Here is a 14,783-nt window from a genome sequence, read left to right as displayed (position 1 = left end):
AAAATGTGCCATCTTTTATATCTTCACTAATAGAATTTTTAATTAGCTGTTGATACTGTCATTAATAGAGTCTGCTATTTTTTTAAAAAGGATTTATCTAAGCAACTTCTTATCTAGTCTTTTGTTTTTTTAATTTTTTCTAACTGGTGCTTACTATTATAATCAGGCTAATTTTTTTATTTTTTTTTTAAGCAGAACACTATACTTTCAAAACTAGACAAGAAATTTAGGCAACCTTTTTTATTTTACTTTATTTTTTATTCCTTGAGTTTATTGGGGTAGCATTGGTTAATAAAATTATATAGGTTTCAGGTGTAACATTCTACAACACATCATCTGTATATTGTATTGTGTGCTCATCACTCCAGTCAAGTCTCCTTCCATCACCATTTATCCGCCCTTTACCTCTTCTACCTCCCACACCTCCCTTTCTTTCCCTTCAGTAATCGCTATACTGGTGTCTGTGTCCATAAATTTATTTAATTTTTTTTTGCTTAATCCCTTCACGTTTTTCACCAAGCCCCCTAACCCTCCTCCCCTCTACCAGCTGTTAGTTTAGGCAGTCTATTTTAATACATGGTTATTCATTATTTTCCTTCTGATTCTTAGGAGTTTCTTATTTTTTTAAATTTTACAAGTAACTTCTTTAATTCTGATATTATTTTATACTTTCAGGTCAACCAGGAGTTTACTAAATATCTTCTCTCTACCGAGAGGTAAGGGAATGAAACAAGTAGTAGTTGCAATCTGTGCCTCAAGAGAATTAGGATCTAGACAAGAAGAAAAGGCGTGAAATTGCAGGAGAATATATAATAAGAAATTATAAGATAAAAACTGTAATTTAATGGTAATGTGGACTCCTAATTATGCACTTGGATTTTAGTCATAGTGCCTCCCTACGAGAGCAGCTCTATGGCATCCTGTGCATCACCAATGGCTGCTGCCATTTTTCCTGAAGCTCCCTTTCCATTACAGTTTTTTATGCTTGCTCCCTGAAACGTTATCTGCACCATGAATTCAGATTGAATAGGCACAGCATGCAGTACAAAAATAACCTTCGTTGATGGAGAATAAGCCAAGGACAGTGTGTATCATCTATACACTCAAGTTCAGTTTTCTCTAGAAAGGCAAATCTTTCCTTTTCAGAGGTTGGAAGGAATGGTACTTAAAAATAATTTCAACTGTTTAAATTTAAGCCAAAGGAAAAGGATGAGGGCAAAAGCCCAATTAAAAAACAAACAAACAACTTTCTAGGACCACGGCATTTCCATTTGTGTGTGAAGTGGATAAATTTCATTCACTTTAAGGTCTTGTCTGGTAGGATCTGGCTCAGTGAGAGGAAAACAAGTGCTGATGGTCCTGATGGGCTGGCCACTACGCTTCGCTGATCCATGTCCACAGTTCTACTGCTGGTTACAAATGACCTCATGCTTCTTGACACCATTTCATAGCCCAAGGGACAGTCTTCTTCTAAACTCTATAGCTTTGTCAACCATTGATTCTGCTTATTCTGCCCCTCGGTTCCATTCTAGCAAATATTAACTTGAAATGTAAAATTAAAATTAGTACAGTTTCATATTCATTCGTCCATCCATCTATCCATCCATCCATCCATCCATCCATCCATCACTCAACAACTGCTTACTGAGTGCCTACTCTGTGAAACAATGTATTAGATGCTGAGAGAAATAGAAAAATGATTATAATGTAGTCTTTGCCTCAAGGAAATTACAAGAGAGGGAGAGAAGGCACGTTTGAAATCATAAACATCTACAATTCAATGAAGCAAAATAACAACAATAATAACAACCTGTATCTACCATATGCCAAGACCTGCTCTAGATGCTTCAATTATTTCATCTTACATAAATTTCACAGGAACTCTGACAGCTAGATATTATTTCTCCCCTTTGAAAAATAATTTCCAGACGAACTGGCTGAGGCTCCAAAGGTTTCAAAATATGCACGAATGCACAGCCAATGCAGAGAGGAGTTGGGTTTGGGCTGCAACACTACTTGATTTTAATTGTTATTCTCTTTCGAAGAAATGCTCTAAGAAAAATGGTAAGTTTACCATTTATTGAACATCTCTATGCCTGGCACTATTCTGAATGCTTCACTTCAGTATCTCGATCCTCACAACACTATCATGATGCTACAATGACTATAAACCCACTTTGCAGTTAAACAAAGGAAAGATAGAAACATTAAGTAACTTGACCCAGGTTATTCAGTGGAAGAATTTTCTTTTAACTTGGGTGGTTTGGGAAGATACAATGGGAGAAGCGAGTTTACTGAATTTCCATTGATTTGGACCAATTGAGGCAGAAGGAGGGTTTCCAGGAAAATGGTCTTAAGAAAAGCACAGAGATTGGAAAGGGTTATGGTCATCTCAAAAAAATGAACATTCCAGAATGGCTGGAGTACACAGGTCACCTTGGCCAGAAGTAAAACTTATAATTTGAAAGCTTGGCTACTGTCAGGTATTAGGCCGAGGAGTGTGAACCACATACAGCAGACAACAGAAAGCCATGAGTAGTTTTGAAGAGAGGAATGGCTGATCAAGGCTATTATTTCCTAATTCGCTCTTCACCAACCTGTTGTATTTAGCAATTTCACGTCACAAAATCACTATTCCACAAATGATTATTTACCTAAGATCCTCCCAAGAACACGAAATTTACAGCTTCTACCTAAACAGCCAACTGTTACTCCTGTTGTTGAAATAAAAAGGCTCTTTTAAATGACCTCTTAGAAAAGCAGACTTTGATGCCACAGCCCAACCCACTTCAACCGCTTTAGACTTTCTATACTAAACTCAAACAAAGGGCACAAAGCAGAAAGAGGCAGGAGTCCGAGCCTGGGAAAGGGTCAGGGTCCTTTGGACATCAATCTGAAGTCAGTCAGAAGCACTATAAAGTCATTCAATAATTAACCTCCGGATCAAGGACAGGTGGGTGGGAGAGAGTGAACGGGGAGAACATGGACATGTTTGTTCCATTTCCACCGAAGACTGGGTCTGAAACATTAGCGGGCCAGAATCACCCTCCCAACCAGTGTAACAAATACAATGAAAATGCAAAGTGAGGATTTTGTGGATTTAATGACTGTGGTTACAAGTGCTTTCTGCAGCCACATGCCCTGTGGACTTGGAAAGGCTGGCAGGCAGTCACCCATGCCACTGGCGCCCCTCCTCCCGGAACTGTTCCCAGGGCAGCCCAGCGCTGGCTGCAGTCAGCTCTCCCTCGCTGCTGTGCTGCCATCTCCTGCCAAGATCACTCTGCGGCTCAACTTCCAACAGGTGATCAATAAGGAACGAGGAGAAGCTTCTTGAATGGAATCTCCTGGCACGACTCCCAGCTGGGCAAAGCCTGCATTCAAGCTGGTCTTCTTCCTCACCACAATATCCAAGTCAGCAATTTTCACAGATGGTGTGTCTCAGAGCCTTCTGGGCTCCCGAAGGCTACTGAAGGGATTATCGGGGGTCTTTAATCCCCAGAGCTGGTCAGAAAAAAGCACTGAGCACCTAGGGAGCCAGGTGCTTGCTTCAGAAATACAGCTTTTCCCAACCGTCTAAAAGACAGACTTCTCATTTAACAGATCAGAACAGAGCGGCTTGAAACAGTTGAGTGGCCTGACTGTATTCATGCTGAGGCAGGCCTTTAACCTAGCTCTGACCCACTCCCGGGCCTTGTAACCTTCCCACCTGGCCACATGCCTCCCCAGGTCACCCCCTTGGCAGTTGATCCCAATCACAGTTATAAACAACAATCATTTGGGAAAAGGCTTTTAAATGCACATCCTTAGGTCCAACCATAGAGATTCTACATATCTACAGCACATGTCTGTCTATAGCTGTACATCTATATCCATGTTATACAATTATCTATTTCTCTTAAAACAGGGTTTCTTCACCTTGGCACGACTGAGATGTAGAGCCGGATAATTCTTTCTTATAGAGATGCTGTCCTATGCATTGTAGGGTGGTGAGAAACATGCTCGTTTTCTATCTACTAGATTCCAGAAGCACCTTCCTTCTGGTGGGATAACAAAAAATGTCTTCAGACCTTGTTGAATGGTCCCTGGGAGGGAAAAATCACTCCCAGTGGAAAAGTGCCCAGGAAATTTGGAAAAAAGCATATTCAAAACTTAGTGTTTGAAATCACAGGCCTAGGTTAGGATTTCTATATAAAGAATGAAAAGGGGAAAAAGCAGACTCTGGAAGACAATAGTTCGAGTGTCCTTTGAACCTGCAGAACTTGCCAACCTGTGTGAACAATAATCTTGGCCTCCACAGTGGGTGCGTTGTCATGGGAGCTGTCCAAAGCAGGATGCAACGTAACATATGGCCAACAAGAAATGAAGGTGAAATACTTGAGAAGTCCTAGAAAACGCCATTTGACTTAAAAAAGTTTGATTTGCCCACATCTGTCAGAGCACTTTCAACAAATTATGTTTATTTGTACACTGCCCAGCCTGAGCTAGTTCACAGTAAATATGCTGGATTCACTTAACTTTTATTTTTTTCCTTTTTTTCCCTTCCAAGGAACTTAGCAGTTAAAAAACATTTTACCCAAATAAAATGTATAAAACTGAGGTCTTAAAGTATTATTACTACCATTTTATTTCATGGTAATAACAAGAGGGTCTTGAAGAATACATCCTCAAAAGTGGTTTATCCAAAGGCATGGAAACAATCGATAAAATAAGTGTTGGACTCTTATTCCTAAATTCTAGTCACCAAATGGCCTTCTACAAGTTACAATGACCCAAAGCTTTCATGGAAAATGCTATTTTCAGATTCTGCCACTGCTGTAGGTAACCTTCATCAAACTAAATCTATCTAGACCTCTGATTTGCATAAAGTTCAGTGCAAACCAAAGTTAATTAATTATGTTGAATATATTTTTGTGTGTATATTAAAAGCAAAATACAGACAAATAGAATTTTACAAAAAAATTTTTTTAAAGTAAGTCTTGGGGGAAGCCCATACATTAATTTTTAAAAATATGTTTTTATTGATTTTAGAGAAGAAGGAAGGAAAGAGCTAGAAACATCAATGATGAGAGAGGATAATTGATTGGCTGCCTCCTGTACTTCCTCTGCTGGGGATCGAGCCCACAACCTGGGCACATGCCCTAACTGGAATTGAACCATGACCCCTTGCTTCATGGGTCCATGCTCAACCACTGAGCCACACCAACTAGGTCTGACTTTAAAAAAAAAAAATCATATCAGGTATTCTATACATTTCCATGGAATCACTCTAGCTAGATTAGTATAATTTCTTTTTAGAATGTATTTCAATTGCACTATAATTGAATACAACAATATAATATGTCACTCCAGGGTATTTGAATTTAAGAGTATCCTCTTAAAACACTTTTTAAAAGAGCTGGTGTACTTTAATCTTAGAAGTTTGTCTGAATGACTATTGGAAAGCCTGCCAGTCAAGTGATTCATTTTATGTATTAATCCAGCTCGGCTGACAAGGAGTTGCTAATACAGCACTTCTAACATTGATTCAAGTTCCATAAAAGGATTTTGGCTCATAAAAAATGCTGGCGCGACAGTAGGACGTAGGTGATCCCAGCTCTTGTCTATAGGAATACAGTAATGTGCCAAATTTTTTGGTGACCACAAGCATTTCTGAGAAGATAGGTGTGACAATGATCAAATAAATGTATGGATATTAAAACCACCAGCATCCCCCTCTGCCTTTTAAATTAGAAGTAAATCTGGAAAGATGGCTTCTGAATACGGGGTGGTGGGGTGTAGCAGCCACTATGCCCTGTGTCTTTGAGTGCTCTCCCCCGCCCCCCGCTCTCTCTTCAATTCTTATTCTAGGAAAGGAGGCATCCTTACTGCAACCTAAGCATCAATAGTAATTACTGGGATATGGCAAATCTCTTTCCATTCACTGAGATGGTTAGTACTATGAAGAACAGAAATCTGATAGCTTCTTTCTGTCAGCATAAAATGAGACCATGACCTTGTCCTGAGAAGCATCGTCTAGTAATATGTTTCATAACTTCCGTGCAGTGATGATCTAATAAGAATCTAAAAGTAATTAACTGGATCTCGGTTAGCCACCCAAAGCCTTATTCAAATACACATTTTTATCAGGACTCTAAGGGAGCCATAAATTGGGGCATTCTGAAAAACTGGGATCTAATCCAGTCCATGATCTGATCAGGGTTCAGTGGTAATAATAAATTAGGACTATTAAAACTGGGAAGCATTCCAACGTTTTATTTTGCCCACACCACAGGACCTAGCAAATTCTACTGCAAAAAGACAGGGATATTCAGGGAGGAGCAAAGCCATGCTGAATTAATCATGTGAGTGTGATCATGCCAAATCATGGGTGTTTTCAACAGTTTAAATAATGCCAACGTTTAAGTTCAGTAAATAATTAATTATAGAGAGTCTCTTGGCATATTAAAGAAACCAGCCTTCTGGTATCTTTAATAAAGTAGGCACTCTTTTTTGGATACAATAATGAAAAAAATCCTATCAATTCATTTGTTGCTGTATGTATTTAGGAGGGTAATACTTATGGAGGTTACAAGTAAAATGTTAATTTCAAATATAATACTTTCATTTCCTTTCTAAGCATCTTCATTTTGCAGCATGAACAAATGTTGGATAAACTCTAGCCTTATTCTGGTTCTCATTTCAATTTCCAGTAACATAAAAATCTCCCAAAATTAAATAAAACGCTGAGAGGCTGGGAATAGATTTTCACTCACTTGTATTCTCAAACTATAAATGGTTTCTGAATGTTTTTATTTCTCTAAGATGCATTTCGTTTATGGGGGGAACTTGCAGCTGCATAATTAAATTTCGGTTTGCCAAATATCAAAAACACATGTATTGATTTAAACGAAGGGAACAGGCCACAAGCAGCCTGGCTGATAAGGCAAGGGAGAGAGCTGTGCGGTTCTTGGAAGGTTTCCTACCAGGAAAGAAAACTCAGAACCTTGAATGCAGACACTGAAACAGACGAACTTCCCTAATCTTAGCTTCACTCTCACTTAGGCATTCCGTTCAGGCCACTGGTTGAAAACAAGAGCCGTATGTTTTCATGCTTCTCAATCCTGGACGGGACAAGTCACCTCTTTCACCTCCTCATTTATCCTTCTAAGAGTCTAATAAGATCTACAAAAACGTCTCATTAACACACTGAATAAGCTCCCTTGCAAAATAAACTCTGATAATGGTATATAAGAGTAATAGAAAATCTTGAACTGCAAACTCCTGTTATTAAACTCCTTCTCCCACTCCATATTAGTAAGACGTTTCATTTAATGAAATGTTATTTCGGTGATATGGGACTTTAATGGAAGACAGCCTTTGATGTCAATGGAGATTTTTTTCCTCCCTCAGTACCATAATCCTAGATAAATGAGGAAACATATATATATATATATATTTTTTACCTAATCTCCACCTGACTTCTGACAAGGCATTAACAATACAAATACAACATGCATGGAGTTAGGTGTTTTATAGGTTTAAGACTTTGGTTAATTTCACACTTTGTAGAAGGTTATCAATTTAAGTTCAAGTCATGGAATAAAACAAAAAGATATGTTCACTGACTGGCTAAGACAATCTCTTGCTTTCTGTTCACTGTACGAATTTACATAATCTGAATGTTTGAAAAATGCTAATTTAATTTAGCCTGATAAAAATTTCTATAAGAAATAATCTTTGAATATAATATTGAATTCATTCTCCTAGCAATGCACGTAGAAATTTAGAACTGATGTTTTAATATTTCCAATCTTACTAGAAAAAATATGAGTTTGTTTAAAACAGGGCTTCACAGCAGTGGGCTGTTTGACGTGTTTCAGGAGGGGACACATGACCAGCTCAACAAATCAAATAGGAGACAAAGAAAATCCTAGCGCACAATGTTGAGCAGGAAATTTGAGCTTATACACTCAGATAAGAATAGTGCATATACAAGTGGATAAAAAAGTTGTGGTACAAGATAAAGATCACATGATCTCACTCATTTGTGGAATATAATGAGCAACATAAACTGATGAACAAAACAGATCCAGAGACAGGAAAGCATCGATTAGACCATCAAACCTCAGAGGGAAGGTAGGGAAGGGTGGGGGTAAAGGGGAAAGATTAACCAAAGGACTTGTATGCATGCATATAAGCCTAACCAATGGACACAGACACCGGGGGGTGGGGGGGTGTGAAGGCATGAGTGGGAATAAGGACACATATATAATATCTAATCAATAAAGAAAAAATTTTTTTTAAAAAGCCGTGGTACATTTACACAATGAAATACTACTCTGCTGTAAAAAGGCAGAAAACTTTACCCTTTGGGACAGCATGGATGGACCTGGAGAGTATTATGCTATAATAAGCCAGTCAGAGAAAGACAAGTACCATATGATTTTACTTACATGTGGAATTTAATGAACAAACTGAACTATCAAGTAAAATAGAGACAGAGTCATAGATAGAGAGCAGGTAGACAGCTTGGGGGAGAATTTAGAGAGGACACTGAGCAAAGAAGGAAAAAAAGAGAGAGAACTCATGGGCATGGACAACAGTATGGTGATTGCGAGAGGGGAGAGGAATGAGTGGGAGGTAAAAGAGGGGACAAAAGGTGATAAAAAATAATAAAAAGAATAGTGCACATACTACAATGAACCAATGCCATGGCAATTTCAAGGGAGGCCACTCTAGAACGTTCAAGGTAAATGCTTCTATACTTAGATATGTACATACTAGAGGCCCAGTGCATGAAATTCATGCACTCAGGGGGTCCCTCAGCCCGGCCTGCACCCTCTCACAGTCTGGGAGCCCTTGGGTGAGCCTGACTTCTGGCTGAGTGGCGCTCCCCCTGTGGGAGCACACTGACCACCAGGGAACAGCTCCTGCATTGAACATCTGCCCCCTGGTGGTCAGTGCACGTCATAGCGACCGGTCGTTCCACTGTCGGGCCGAAACTGGCTCTCAGACATTCCCCGAGGGGTCCTGGATTGTGAGAGGGTGTAGGCCAAGCCAAAGGACCCCACCAGTGCACGATTGGGGCCCAGGAGGGACACGGGAGGTTGACCAGCCAAGGAGGGACCATGGAAGGGCTCCAGGGTGTGTCCGGCCCATCTCACTAAGTCCCGATCAGCCAGACCCCAGCAGCAAGCTAACCTACCGATGGGAGCATCTGCCCCCTGGTCGTCAGTGCATATCATAGTGACTGGTCAACTGGTCGACTCTCTGCTCTCCTGGTGGTTAGTGCATGTCATAGCGAGCAATCAAGCGGCCTTAGCATATCATTAGCATATTACACTTTGATTGGTTGAATGGCCAACCAGACACTTAGCATATTAGGCTTTTATTATATAGGATTTCTAAGACCCTGAGATCTGGAGAAGACCATTGAGATAATCTAAGAACAAATGCAGCATCAATGATACACAAAAAGATTTTTGATGGTATGTGGCTTACTGTATGTAATTACAGTAACTTACATGATTTTACACTTATATATTTTATTGATTTGCATGTGTATAAATATAAATAAGACAATGAAGGCACTATATCAATGACTGAAGCTTATGAAACTCTGACCAAGTCCAATACTTTCCTAACACACTAATTGTTTCTCAATCAGTTCCTTATTAGACATTTCCAGTGTCGACAAACTACTGCGTCATGATTGTCAGGATGTTTTCCCTTCTATTACGTGGAAGGCGGAAGGCCATCTCTCTTAAAATAATTCCTCACTAGTATCTTCAAGAAAACAAATGAGTGGATGAATAAAAACAGAGACAGAGAGACAGAGAATAGAATGGATGGAATGAAATATGCCTAATTCCTTTTCCACAGGCAAGTCCTTCAATCATGTGAAATCAGCTCCCTCTTAAGTCTGTAGACTATGACTCACCGGTCCTTCAACATTTTCAAACAACTTGGACTTGGCGCTGCCATTCTTCGTGTGTGAGAGAGCACAGGAGGCTCCCGGTATTATCTCAGCTGCGTAAAACTGGAATTATTGCTTCTTCCTTCGTTTTGTTTACGGACTTGCAGTCATGTAGCCTAGGACTGGATTAACTTTTTTGGCAGGCACATCCTCATATTGACTCATGCTAAACTTTCCCTCAAAGAAAACCATCAGGCAAATTTTTCATATATTTGGTATTAAGTCAAACCTTCCACATCTTGTGTTTGTATCGTTCAGTTTTGGACCTAAAAGCTAGACTTTATATTTATCCCTATTAAGTTTCTTTGTGTTTGATTCAATCCATTGTTCCAGATGATTCTGTCATCTGACACATTATCAAACCCTGCAGCTTCTTGGCATTCAAATATGACCCACAGGCACCATCGTTTGATGCCAATCCTCAGCAGGCCAGCGTTAAAAATAAAATTTGAGACAAACTTTTTTTCTTGCAAGCTTATATGGATGGAATCACTATCAGTCTTGGGTACAGCTTCTCAAATAGCTCATAATCCCTCTAGGGTTATGTCATCTGGTGTATATTTCTCTGTGTTATCCACAGGACATCATGAGACAATCAATGCTAATGTCCAGGAAGGTACCTTCTCTTTGTGAAGTCCAGAGATTAGAACAGGGGTTTTCAACCTCCACACTGACAGTTTGTGTAGGACAAGTCACTTGTCTTGTACATTGTAGGATGCTTAGGCCTATCCCTGACCCCTACCCAGGACATGGAAGTAGCAACTCCTTCCTTGCCTCCTATCCCCTCAAAACTGTGACAATTAAATGTCTCTAGATACAGCCAAATGTTCCTTGGGGAGCAAAATTACTTTCCCCGTCCCTCCACCCCCCCCTGAGAAACACTATTCTGGACTCTGCATTCTTCCAATCTATAGTAACTCAATCCACCTGTTATGGCTTTTTTTGACCGTTTCATAGCTATAGTTATGAGTAAACTCTTCATATATAGTAATATAGTACCAAATAGTTTCATATCATAATTTAGATATGTAGATAATAGTGAGATATGGAAATCATAATAAAATAATGGGAGAAATGGAGAGGTGTGATATAATCCTAAAATTTAGAATTAAATTTAGATTAACCCTTAAACTAAACAGTTACAGGGAAATTGAGCCTCCAAACAGCAATTTTACGATTTGAAAAGGAAATCTATAAAAATTTTTGTACCCGGTGCTCATCAAGGAATTACTATTTGGGACAGTGAAAACTGGAAACTCTACATGTTTAACAACAGAAGAAAAATTACGGTATATTGATCTCACAGAATATTGGATAGTCATCAAAATTACATAGTTTTGCCCTAGTTGGTTTTGCTAAGTGGATAGAGCATCCCGGGTTTGATCCCAGTGAAGGGCCCATACCTTGGTGGGGTGCATGCAGGAGGCAAACAATCAATGTGTCTCTCTCACAGCGATGTCCCTCCCTTCTACTCTCTCTACAAATCAATGGAAAAATATCCTCAGTGAGGATTAAAAAAATAAATAAATAAGTACATTTTTCAAAACATCAATGAAAATGCTCATAAGATAATGCTATGAATAAAGGTAAGATACTATATAGGGCATCTGCAAAAATGTGTACATACTTTAACAGCCGATAACTCACTTAAATTTTACTCCTTTTCAGGTTTAACTGATTTGAAATAATGGGTGAACAAAGAAAATTTATCCTAAAGTGCCACTAGACTTTTTTTATGGGGATACATAAAAGATAAAGTTTACAGTACAAAACCCACAACAGTCAACGAACTGAGGGTATGCAAATGCCCAACAAAATGATTATTGCTGCTTGTGATTCTACTGCTTCCTGTCATCAGCAGTGCCTGGACCAGAACGGTCATCAGCTTGAAAACAGGTGTTGACAAAAACATTATTCACTTTTGTAGATACTTTTAAATTTTGAAAATGAATGTATGTTAATGAACGCTGACTTTATAATCATTCAAAATGCATGTACATCTTTTGAGACACCTTGTATATTCTGTATGAATACCAAGTTTTCAAAGAAATAAAACACATAGTAAAAAGATTCCACAAATATTTATAGTAGTAGTGAAATTATGATGGAATTATGCATGATTTTAATAGTCTTCTTTACAATTTTTTTTCTCCAAAATTTTCTTAATGAACTTATAGTTTTTCCATGTTTTTTCATGCATGGGAGGTTCTGGGGAAAGTGATCCGTCTTCCCTTAGGCATGAGCTCTGGCAAGGGTTCCTCTGTGTGTGCAAAACAGTGTGCAGTGAGGGAGGCTGTTACAGAGAGGATGTATGAGAAAGATGACTATATTTTTAGACTGGGTTATTCAATCCTCTTGGGGAAAAAAATCTGTGTATCTGTTTTTTTTATAGAATAAGAACAGTTCAATGTTCGAGCCAAACCCTGCACCTCCAAGTCAGTGGTCCTCTGACATGAGAATGCTAAAGAATCACCTGGGCTCACCTATTAAACACAGTCTCCTGGGCTTAACTCCTAAGGGTCTCATCCCGCACGGCTGGTGTGGGACTCGGGAATATTCATTTTTCATAAGCATCTCAAGTGATTCATTTTGATGTAGGTGGCCCATGAACCACACTTTGAGAAACTCAGCTTCTATAGGAAGTCATGTGCTTTGATTTGGATGAGTATTGTGTTCTTTTGCCTCTATTTTTGGTAATTTCTTCCTGGGTACTCACTAAATAGAGTTGGTATAGTCCCTCAGCGGTGTGTTGGTAAACTGCCTCTTTGAAAAAGCAAACTCAAACTTTTGGCATTTGCCAATTTCTGTGGAGTAGTAAACATTCTCACCACAACCAATTTCCAGCTACCAAGGATTTATCAACTAGCTCACAGAATTCTTGAAAGCTTAATAATTGTCTCTCACAAGCTGGTACAAGCTGGCTTCAACACTGTATGGTATATATTTTATGTAAATGCTTTAAATCCTTTGTAAAAGGGATATGTTAATGAAAAACTACTAACTCGATATCTAGGACAAAGCAGTAAGCAATAGGATGGCTTGAAACATCATAAGGTAATAAATTCTAAATGTATTAGGATAAAGGACAACTTTATGAACTTGTATACACTATTTCTTATTTTGCTTTATGTTTTCCATGGCCATGCCATGAAGAGTGATAGGCTCACTGAGTTCTTTAAGAGTTGTGAATTGGTTTCCTATGGATGATGGAGAGCCAAGAAATGGGACTCCAGGGTTGGGAGTAATGCCAAGTGTTCAGCCCCCACCTCTACCCTCTGTGGCCCTGGGCCCCTGAGCTGTTGAAATGCCCTTGGTCATTCATTCTATAGCACCCAACCATAAAATCAACTCCTCCAACTTCTTCCCCTCACACATGATTGAGACAATGTTGTCTCTGGGAAACCCATATCAGATGCGTTTTATGTGTTCATGTGTGGGACGTGGCCTAAGTGAAGGCTAATAGCATAGTTCTTTCAATATTTTGACCAGACATATTTTTTTAAAAATTGGACCTGAAGCCTATACAGCCAGCTGAGGCGAATTTACAGCCTTGCTTTAAGAACAAAACTCCCTCAGGCACCTGCTTCCTAAAAGCAAAACCAGAAAGGAAATGAACTCTTGCTTAAAGACAACCCACCTTATTTTATGGGTTATCAATTTTCTAGCTGGCACACAGTTCCCTAGCTACTATGACTCTCTCTCCCTTTCCCCCCACCTCCTGCCCCAACCCCAAGCAAATATTGAGCCACAAAATATATGAAGTCTGCATTCTAGCAAACAGCTCAGTTTCCAGAGGATGAGGTATAGGATGTGGTGCCTCGGTAAGTAAAGCCAAGGGAGCAGCACGCTGTGATGTGGGCTCGCCACACTGATGTCTTTGCCAATACATGCGTTAAAACCTTAGCCCGAAGCACATTCTATATACAGGGTTACTGCCGCTTGGGCGATGCTGGAGAATCCGTCTTCCTTGTCTTTGGGGCAGCTCTGCCAGGTGAATTGTCCACAACAATGCAATGCACTCGATTTCCTTCTAACTGCTCCACTGACCCTGGGTTGGAGCCTATCAACTCCTCAAAATTGAGAAAGGACTAAATAGTTTCTTCTTTTTTTTCCCCCTATTGATAAAGTCAGCCTTCCCTATGGGAATAGACTATAAGATAAAGGTTAACTGTAGATACTCGTAGTCTGCTCTGTGCTAGAAAACAGTGAGTAAGTATGATTTCTTAGTATACATGATAGAGTATTAAAATAAGTATGAGCAACTCTAAAGAAAAGGGGGGGGGCTGTAGTTACTAAAAAGCAAGTGGAAAGTTGGGCAAATCTGACCTGATACAGAATGATGTCAGAATTGAATATTTAAAGTTATATGCTAGTTTTGTCAAATCTCAGACTTTCTCCAAGTTTCATTTAGTTGTAAAGGCACAACTAAGTATGGAGAAATATGAATATTCTACTACATGTTTCAAAATCAAATATCTACGCATCTACTTGGGATAAATGCCAGGGTTAACATCACAGATACGTGAAGAACCTCTTGTCCAAATGGGAACATTAAGCTCCTCAAACCGGAGAATGCAGTCCCTGCAAACTGTCATTATTTCAGTAAATGGAACCGGTCCTTTAACAGATGGGCGACATACTTTGCAACTTGCTGATAGGCTAATAAAAGACACGGGCTTTTAAAAAAATGAAGGACATGTTCTTCTCAAGTTACAGTACGCAAATGGATTTAGCAGAATAAAATTAAGAAGGCATACAACAGTTTGACAAAAATTGGGAACAGACTACGGAAATATGATCATTCTAAACATCAACATCAAAATGATAT

General features: G+C 39.2%; 1 protein-coding gene across 3 annotated transcripts in view; it reads right to left on the bottom strand.

Moving 5' to 3' along the window:
- Positions 1–14,783, bottom strand: part of PARD3B (par-3 family cell polarity regulator beta) — a 917,882-nt gene that overhangs the window by 173,713 nt on the left and 729,386 nt on the right. The gene's annotated exons all lie outside the window — the stretch shown is intronic.

The sequence above is a fragment of the Myotis daubentonii genome, chromosome 7 (genome assembly GCF_963259705.1).
Source record: "Myotis daubentonii chromosome 7, mMyoDau2.1, whole genome shotgun sequence".
In the NCBI taxonomy this organism is placed as follows: domain Eukaryota; kingdom Metazoa; phylum Chordata; class Mammalia; order Chiroptera; family Vespertilionidae; genus Myotis; species Myotis daubentonii.
Note: the sequence above shows the minus strand (reverse complement) of the source record. Positions and strands in the feature narration are given on the sequence as shown.